The sequence below is a fragment of the Capsicum annuum genome, unplaced genomic scaffold (assembly GCF_002878395.1).
Source record: "Capsicum annuum cultivar UCD-10X-F1 unplaced genomic scaffold, UCD10Xv1.1 ctg5041, whole genome shotgun sequence".
Lineage (NCBI taxonomy): Eukaryota > Viridiplantae > Streptophyta > Magnoliopsida > Solanales > Solanaceae > Capsicum > Capsicum annuum.
Window position 1 is genome coordinate 1 of NW_025858279.1, and position 10,161 is coordinate 10,161.

At 36.3% G+C, this 10,161-nt stretch overlaps 1 long non-coding RNA gene across 1 annotated transcript; it reads left to right on the forward strand.

Moving 5' to 3' along the window:
• The first annotated feature begins 215 nt into the window (after positions 1–215).
• Positions 216–7,702, forward strand: LOC124892762. The gene is made up of 2 exons (XR_007050421.1): positions 216–1,075; positions 3,313–7,702. It is a non-coding gene; the product is annotated as an uncharacterized LOC124892762 (long non-coding RNA).
• The last annotated feature ends 2,459 nt before the right edge of the window (positions 7,703–10,161 follow it).

Below are 10,161 nucleotides of genomic sequence, written 5' to 3' on the forward strand. Positions count from 1 at the left end.
AGTTAAAACAAAAAAATAGCAGTGCAATAAGTATTTTTGTTTTGAATACAATGTAAGAAAATAGAAGAAGCTTTGTGAAAATTTTCTGATGTCTTTTTATTGCTGATATTTTCTGATTACGAAGAAGTAACTTTCAGCTGTACAATCTAATTAACAGCTGTACAATCTAATTAACAACTAATTACTTTCACTTTCAGCAGCTGTACACTCTAATCAACTTTCAGCTGTACACTCTTTCAGCTGTACACTTGTTCCAATCCTATACAAAATCTCTAACAACTTTTATTCCTTCTATGCTGAATGTTTGTGCCATTCAAGTGCCATTTCTGCTGCTGTTTTCAGTTTTTCTTCTTGTTTCATCATTTCTCTTTTCTTTCTTTCTGTTACTGATTGACAATGAAGCAGCTTGAATATTTTGTTTTCCAACATCTCCCCTCAAGTTGGAGGGGAGAGATGAAACCCCCAACTTGGATAATAAACTTTGATGAGAGGATCCAGAAAGAGGTGTAGTGAACAGATCTGCGAGTTGGTTCTTTGAAGGAGTAAACTTCAGAGAGATTAATCCAGAAAGATATTGTTGATGGACGAAATGACAGTCAAGTTCCACATGTTTCGTTCTTTCGTGGAAAACTGGGTTGTGGGCGATATGAATCGCGGCTTGACTGTCGGAATAAACTGGTACTGGTAGCAGGGGATGAACAGAAATATCTTCCAGTAGGCGAGCTGACCAAGTTATTTCCACGTTGACTTTTCTGATGGATCGATATTCGACTTCAGTGGAGGAGAGAGAAATTGAAGCTTGCTTCTTCGATTTCCAGGAGATGGGGGATCCACCAAGTGTAATGAAGAAATCGCTAATCCAATGAAGAGTGTCCTTGCAAGACGCCCAATCAGCATCACAAAAAGCCAAAAGTGACAAGGAAGGATCAGAAGATAAGAGAATGCCTTGCCCAAGATCTAATTTGAGATATTTCAACACCCTAAGTGCAGCATAAAAATGGGAATGACAAGGCTTCTGCATGAACAGACTGAGCTTCAACACCGGAAAGGCTAGATCTGGCCAAGTATGAGTCAGGTAATTCATCTTACCCACTAGATTTCTGAATACTGTAGGATCAGGAATAGGTGTATCGGCATTTGCTTGTAATTTGATAGATGGGTCCAGAGGTGAAGTGACCTTAGAAATTTCTGAACAATCAAACTCATTGAGTAAGTCTAGAGCAAACTTCCGTTGACTAATGATAAATCCCTAATGTTCTCGAATGACTTCCATGCCTAGAAAGTAATTAATATCACCCAAATCTTTTACTCTGAATTTAGTATTTAAGAATAATTTAATAGCTGCAATCTCAATAAGATCATCCCCTGTCAACAAGATGGCAACTACAGAAAAAATTAAAATTAAATCCCCCGAGACTTTGTAAAATAATGAGTAATCATTTAAAGAAGCAGTGTATCCCTTAAAAGAAAGAGCACCAGCCAACCTAGAATACCATTGACGAGAGGCCTGTTTTAGTCCATACAACAATTTTTTGAGTAAACAAACCTGATTTGGTGAACTAGAAATGAGACGGGGAAATTTCATGAAAACTTCTTCCTCTAAGGATCCATGTAAAAATGCATTGTTCATATCCAATTGTGAAACTTCCCAGTTTTTCTTGATTGCAACAGCTAAAAGACACCTTATGGTTGTCATTTTAACAACTGGGGAGAAAGTCTCACTGTAATCAATACCCTCCCTTTGGAAATCCCACCCACAACCAATCTTGCCTTATATCTTTCTATTGAACCATCTGAGAGAAGCTTTATCTTGTAAACCCATTTGCAAGGTAAAACTTTCTTCCCTAGAGGTAAAATCAACCACACCCCAAGTGTCATTCAATTGCAAAGCTGGAATTTCTACATCCATTGTAGCCTGCCATTCAGGATTAGTTGCAGCTTGTGAATAGCAAGTGGGTTCTGAGTAAGAATTAATAGTGTGCAAGAAATGTTGATTGGGTCTAGATAAAGCATTGAAAGAGAAAACAACAGTAGAGGGAGGTGTAGTAAAACAAGAATAAATGAGGTTTGTGAGATAAACACTATTACCAATAAAATCATGAAGGTACCCAGGTTTTGGAGAAATTCTACTTGATCTTCTAGGAGGGGCAACATTTGAGGAAGGAGGTTCTGGTGGAGAGACAGGGATGAGATGGTTTGTTGGTTCTGGAGGATTAGCATCAATGTCTTGTTGAGGGGTTTGTGAATGTGGAGGAGAATATTGTGGAGTTGGGATAATTTGAGGGAAATCAGAAAATGTATCCAAAGGAGGAATAAGAGGTAAAAAAGTTTGAGACGGTGAAGTAGAAACTTTAGCAAAAGGAAAATTGCTTTCATGAAAAGTAACATCTCTAGAGACAAAAACTCGTCTAGTTTTAAAATCCATGACTTTATATCCATTTTGACCTTGAGGGTTTCCTAATAGTACACATTTTGTAGCCCTAGGATCAAATTTACCTTTTCCTTGAGACAAGGTTGAGCAATAACAAAGACAACCAAAGGTTTTTAAAGATGAATAATCAGGTAAACGATTGAAAAGTACTTCATAGGGTGACTTTCCTTTCAAAACTTTAGAAGGAAAGATGTTGATCAGATGGGTGGCTGTGAGTACACACTCACCCCAATATGATATAGGAACATGAGATTGGAAAAAAAAAACCCTAGCCACTTCCAAAAGATGTCTATGTTTCCTTTCCACCACCCCATTTTATTGTGGGGTGGCCACACAACTTTGCTGATGTGAAATGCCATGTTCTCTTAAGAAGGCAACCTCGTAAGTTCATTTTCAAAGTTCCAGTCCATTATCAGATCTGATGCACTTAACCTTCTTATTAAACTATCTTTCAACCATTGACATAAAGGTTTTCAAGACAGGAAAGGCATTGCTTTTAGTACTTAACAAATAGGTCCAAGTTCCTCTACTACAGTCATCTACTATAGTAAGGAAGTATTTGTATCCATTGTAAGTAGTATTTTTATAAGGACCCCAAGTGTCAATGTGAATAAAATCAAAAAACCCTTTAGATTTTATAGCACTGATGGGAAAAGAGGATCTAGTTTGTTCGGCTTGAGTACATATATGACATATAAAGATTGCAATCTTAAGAAACTGAAATACTTCATTACTGATAGAGGCAAATGCCCAAGTCTAGCATGCCATAGACTTACATATGAAACAACATTTGTGACAACTGGAAAAGAAACTAGAATGGAAGAAGACTTGTTAGGAAAAGAAAAATGAAGTTTTGATGATGAACACAGTGAATGAAACAGGTTCCACAACATGTTCCATGCAACATGTTCCACATAAGTGAATCTACTACTGTCGACTGATTAGCATGAACATCCTACAAGGCGAACAGGATGAAACAAGTTCAAATCCAAAAAAGTGAAAGCAATCCAAGTCAAGATAGGAAGGACATCAAGGCAGTCCAATTCAAACTAGGAAATAAGGAAAGATGGCAGAAATTAAAAAACGGAAAAGGTAATCCAATTTAAGTAAGGAAAGGAGATCAACTGAAGGTTTCAATTAGGGTTGCTATAAATACAAGGGAAAAGATCAAAGCACGTGTGCATAAAAAGGAGATAATCAACAATCAAGCAAACAAGTTCATCCAGTTGAAGGAGAACCTAATCTATACTTCTTAAGTCGTAGATCAATTGTAATAGGTAGGTTCTTTTAATTGTAACATGTCATAGTTCTTGTGCTCAGTGATCTACAAACTGAGATAGAAGTATTTGCCTTCAAGTTGGGGAACTCAAAGATTTGAGAACACTTATCTTGGGTGAGATTTGTATTTTTGTAGTGATAGGAATTAGAAGTTTTAATTCCTAAGTTACAAGAAGCCTTGTAATTGTTTGATTGTTGTTGAGGCTCAGGAGTTTTATTGAAGTTGGGGTTAAATCCTGTAGAGGTACAGGCCGTGTTTTTTTTACACCTTTCTTGAGCCGGATGTTTTCCACGTAAAAACACTGTGTTCAGCTTTCTCTTCTGAGAACTGCATTTACTTACCTGTTCCACAGATAGGGAAATAGTAGAATCGAGAAATCAATAGGGCCCATACACTAACAAGTGGTATAAGAGTGAGGTTCTCTTATATAAGGCTAGCACCTAAGAAAAGATCAACATGATGAATTTCACACCTCCCACTAGTCACAATGAAGGACAGTCAACTACTAGACCTCCACTCTTTGATGGCACTCACTTTATCTGATGGAAAGTAAGGATGGATATGTTCATTCAAGGAGAAGACTATGAGTTATGGGACAGTATCACTGAAGGTCCTACTATTCCAAAGAAGTTAGTTGATGGAGAACAGGTCAAAAAAGTGAGAAGTAAGTTTACCCTTAATGACTTATTGGCCTTGAAAAAAATGCAAAGGCAAAAAATATCCTGGTTTATGGATTAGGACCAGAATACAAGAGGATATCAACCTGCACTACTGCTAAACAGATCTGTGATGCACTAGTGAATGCTCATGAAGGAACTTCTCAAGTAAGAAAATTCCAAATTTCTCTCCTTTTTACTGAGTATAAGGCCTTCAACATGAAGGAGAAGGAATCCCTGTATGGGACGATCACAAGTCTTACTACCTTAATCAATGAATTTACTTCCCTTGGAAAAGTAATTTCTGAGGAAGAACAAGTTGAGAAGGTATTAAGAGTACTACCTAAGTCAAAATGGAATATTAAGGTAACAACAATCAGGGAAGCAAATAAGGATCTTGCTGGAATGACCTTGGATGAATTAGTTGGAAACCTTAGAACTTATGAGATGGACGTTGATAGAACCAAAGAACAAGAACCTCCTGAGAAAGTCTTGGCATTAAAGGCTTCTGATAGTGATGAAGAAATTGAGCTTGATAAGGAGCAAGTTGCCTTTATAACCAAATACTTCAACAAATTCTTCAAGAAGAAGAAAGGAACAAGTGTTAAGAGATGATCCAATGACAATCCAAATGGCTGTTACAAGTGTGGCAATAATGATCATCAGATCAGAGACTGTCTAGTTTAGGAAATAGAATAGAAGAAGAAAAGGGCAGATAAGGAATTAAAAGAAAAGAAAAAAAATGAAAGAACAATATGTAATGATAGAAGTTTGGAGATTTGATTCAGATAAAGATGAAGTTGATGAAACTACATTTATGGCTTTTGGAGATTCAGAATTAGATGAAGAAGAAAATGATTCTGAGGCAAGTATACTTGATCTTAAAGAAAAACTGCAACTATTTTAAAAATCGAAACTTGTTTCCTTAATGAGTGCCCTAATTGATGATTTCCAAGAGTTAACCTCTGATAGGGATGAGTTTTTCAATAGTTTTGCAAGCCTAAACTTTGATCTCATTGATTTGAAGGATTACACAGGAACTGTTGACAAAGAAAATAGCTCACTTAAGAAATAGATTGCAGAACTAGAAACTTCAAACAATGGACTTAAATCTGAAGTCCTCAAACTAACTTTAACTGATAATGGAAAAAGGCCCATGAGTAAAGATCAAGAAAATTATGAACTTGAGGTAATTAGATACAAACAAAAATGCTATGATTTAACTAAAAAAATGAACAAGCTGAATCAACAAGTTTCAACACTAAAAGTTGATCTTGAAAGGGCAAATAGGTGGACAAATTCCTCAAGAATTGTTCATAAGCTGGGTGAAAGAGTGTACAATGAAACGACTGGATTGGGATTCCACAAAAAATTTGATGTACCCAAAGATTTGTGCTATATCTGTGGTAACCTTGGATATCCTACTACTGAATGCCCAGTAGCTGAAAAAAAGCAGATCCAATAGTCAAAACCTAGCATGGAAAGTTTCTCAGACCAAAAGGACAAAATCCAGTTCTGGTTAGAGAAATAGGTTGAGCTACATGTTACCCACATAGACTAAAAGACATTTGATTCATCCTTTTACTCATAAAACAGGACCCAAGTTAGTCTGGGTTCCTAAGTCTAACCATTGATTTCTATAGCAGGAGAAAGTGAAAGGAAGCAAAAAGCACTGGTACTTAGATAGTGGTTGCTCAAGAAATATTACTGGTGATAAGAGAAAGTTCCTTTCACTCTCCAAAATAGATGGAAAAGGAGTTTCGTTTGGTAATGGAAAAAGGGGAATCATTACTAGAGTAGGGAAGATTGGCTTATCTGAATCAAAAGCATTGCAAGATGTCTATCTTATTGAGGGACTAAAGCACAACCTACTGAGTATTTCACAGTTATGTGACAAAGGTAATAAAGTTATTTTTACTGCTGCAGGGGTCAAAGTCAAAAGGATGGACACCAAAGAAGTGCTCATTGCAAAGAGATACAGAAATGTATACAAAGCTGATATTATGGCATTACTAGGATCTGAGATGACCTGTCTAAGTACTGTAGAAAATGATCCCCTCCTTTGGCACAGAAGACTTGGTCATGCAGGTCTAAAATAATTAAACATACTTTCTTCCAAAGATATGGTATTGGGATTACCTAAAACCAAGTTTAAAAAGGAAAATTTAAGCTCGTTATTATTGATGATTATTCCAGATTTACATGGACATTGTTTCTAGCCTCTAAGGAAGATGCCTTTGGTGCTTTTGAAATCTTTATTAAGAAAATTGAAAAGAAACTGGGCTCTTCTTTAGTTTCCATAAGGTCTGACCATGGTACAGAATTTGAGAATGTAAAATTCTTAGAATTTTGTTCATAAAATGGTGTAGATCATAACTTCTCAGCTCCCATAACTCCACAACAAAATGAAGTGGTGGAAAGAAAAAATAGAACCCTGGAAGACATGGCTAGAATAATGATTCTCACAGCTGACATTGCTCAAAACCTATAGGCTGAGGCAATGAGTACTGCTTCATACATCATAAATAGATGCATGATCAAGCCTATGTTAGATAAAACTCCCTATGAATTACTAAGAGGAAGAAAGCCAAATATTTCTCACTTTAGAACTTTTGGTTGTAAATATTTTATTCACAATAATGGAAAGGATAATTTGGAAAAATTTGATGCTAAAAGTGATGAGGGAATCTTTCTAGGATACTCACTTAATAATAAAGCTTATAGGGTTTTAAAAAAATGAACTAACTGTGGTGAAGAAAGCATGTATGTAATCTGTGATGAATCCTGTGTTAGGACTAACCTGCAGGAAGGAAGTGACACTGAGGAACAGGAAATGTCACCCAGTTTATCCACTGAAGGTATCAAACATGGAGATACCTTGACAGGGGGAACTGAAGCTGAAGTCACAATGACAGGGGAACTGAGCCTCAAAATAGCCCCATTTAGAACATCAATAGTAATCCTGGAAGCTCACTAGTGTTGATCCCAAAAGGATACAAGTATCAAGGATCACACCCTATTAAGAATGTACTTACTAATATTACATCTGGGATTACCACAAGGTCTGGATTGAGAAATATATGTGCCTTCAAGGTATTTCTACTAGAAATTGAACCTAAGAAGGTAACTGAAGCATTGCTTGATACTGACTGGATCATAGCCATGAAGAAAGAGTTGAACCAGTTTGAGAGAAGCAAAGTATGACACTTAGTTCCTCTCCCAAAAGACAGATCAGTAATTATGACTAAGTGGGTCTACAGAAAAAAATAGATGAGCATGGAACAGTCACAAGAAACAAGGCAAGATTGGTGGTCCAGGGATACAATCAGGAATAAAGAATTGACTTTGATGAGACTTTTTCACCTGTAGCTAGACTTAAAGCTATAAGACTACTTGTTGCTTTTGCTGCCTACATGGAGTTTATCCTTTATCAGATAGATGTGAAGAGTGCATTCCTAAATGGCATTCTCAAGGAGGAGGTGTATGTTAAACAACCTCCAGGTTTTGAAAGCAGAGAGTTTCCTGATTATGTATACAGATTGGACAAAGCCTTGTATGGATTGAAACAAGCTCCAAGAGCTTGGTATGAAAAACTGTCAAAATTCCAGTTGGAACATGGTCATACCAGAGGTAAAATTGATAACACTCTTTTCTTGAAATGAAATGGGAAGGACTTGTTGATTGTACAATTATATGTAGATGATATTATTTTTGGCTCAACAAATATGAGTATGACCCATGAATTTGCTAAACTCATGAGTAGTGAATTTGAGATGAGCATGGTAGGGGAGCTGAATTACTTCTTGGATTTGCAAATAAAGCAGTCAGCCTCTGGGGCAATGATTCACCAACAGAAGTATGATAAAGATCTTCTTAAAAGGTTCTCCATGGAGGAAGAAAAAAAGATCAGCACTTCTATTGCCACTGCCACAAAATTAGACTTGGATGAAGCAGGATCAGATGTTGAGAAAAAATTGTATACAAGAATTATTGGCTTATTATATGATGTCACAGCAAGCAGGACTGATATTGTGTAAGTGTAGTACTGTGTGCTAGATTTCAAGAAAAACCGAAAGAGTCTCATTTAAAATCTGTGAAAAGAATTCTCAGATACTTAAAATGAACCACTGATCTTGGATTGTGGTACCCTAAATATGGTAACTTTAGTTTGGTGGGATACTCAGATGCTGATTATGCAAGTTACTTGGTGGACAGAAAAAATACTACTGGCATGGCACACTTTCTTGAAACATGTTTGATTACATGGTCCACTAAGAAGCAAAATTTAGTAGCCTTGTCAACTACTGAAGCTGAATATGTTGCTGCAGGTTCCTTTTGTGCTCAATTTATATGGATTAAGCAACAACTTAAGGACTTTGGTATTGATATAGGGTGTGTCCCTATTTTTTGTGATAACACAAGTGCCATAAACATAGCCAAAAAACTTGTTCAACATAAAAGAACTAAGCATATTGATATTAGACATCACTTTCTTAGACACAATATTGAAAAAGGTCTTATATCAATCATGTTTTGTTCTACTGAGGAACAAATTATTAACATCTTCACTAAGGCTTTAAGTAGAGAATATTTTGATAAAAAAAATAGGTTATCCTTAAGGATGATTAAACTTGCATAAGTCTCCCTCAATGCTTAATTAGAATAGGTTGTTTTATAAGTGAATGTTGATTAATTCAGTCTCACACATTAAAAATGTATCCTAAGTCCAAAAATTAGAATATGTTGATTCATGGTTATGTGGATTTTGCAGAAAAGCAGGACCACTAAGGCAATTATAACCAATTCCTTTAGGTATGACTAAATTTATCTTACAGTACCTTACTAAGAAACAAGTTGTTTACATGGTCCCTTCAGTTCCATTTAAACCGTCAAAAATCAAGGGATCTATTCCATTTTAAAAGATGCACTTTCCTTTCCCATCAGTCCAGACTTTTCAATCTTTACTTCTCTGCCACATACAATTATCTGCCTCTTCAACTTCCTCTAAAGTTTTTCCTTTAAATAAGCTTCTTGAGTCTATCTTAAATCCATTCTCCAAATTAAGAAAAATATCTTATTCCATTATGGCCTCTCCTTCATCCTCTTCATCTTTATCATCCAAAAACCCTACCAAAAACCTCATAAGATCCATTATCCTTCATCCAAACATCACTTTACCTTCCATCATTCCTCCGCAAATCTCCCACGAATTTACCAACTTCATTGCATTCCGTCATCTCCAAAATCCTTTCTCCAAAATTTCTTTACCTTCTTCAGCCTTCATAAAACCCTTTCTCCTTCCTCCACCCATCCCACTAAACATTATTGAAATTGATGATAACCCTAGTGACAGAGATGACCTTCCCATAGCATACCTGATTCCTAGAAAATTCAGATCACAACTACAGAGAAAACCCTCATCTATTTTTGTTGATAACATAGTTCCTTGGAAACCCTCTCCAACTATCTTTGCACTTTGAACCCTTCACACTAGAGAAAAGAAGAAGCATGAAGATGCTTCCTTGAATGAAGCACTTCAAGAAAGCAAAAAGAAATGGGTCGCCATCTCTGATCCCTCACCTCCTCGTGTATCATCCCCTGATATTCTTCTTCACTCAGTCAAGAAGACTAAGATTATCATGGCTAAAACTACCAAAGTCTTTCCATCTTACAAAACCTCTCTAAAATCTACACCAAAGAAATTCACCTCTAAGTCCACTCCAAAGGTGAAGGATCCCACATCCTCAAAAGCTTCACCTTCTAAGGCCTCTTCCAGATTAAATAAACATGTCAGG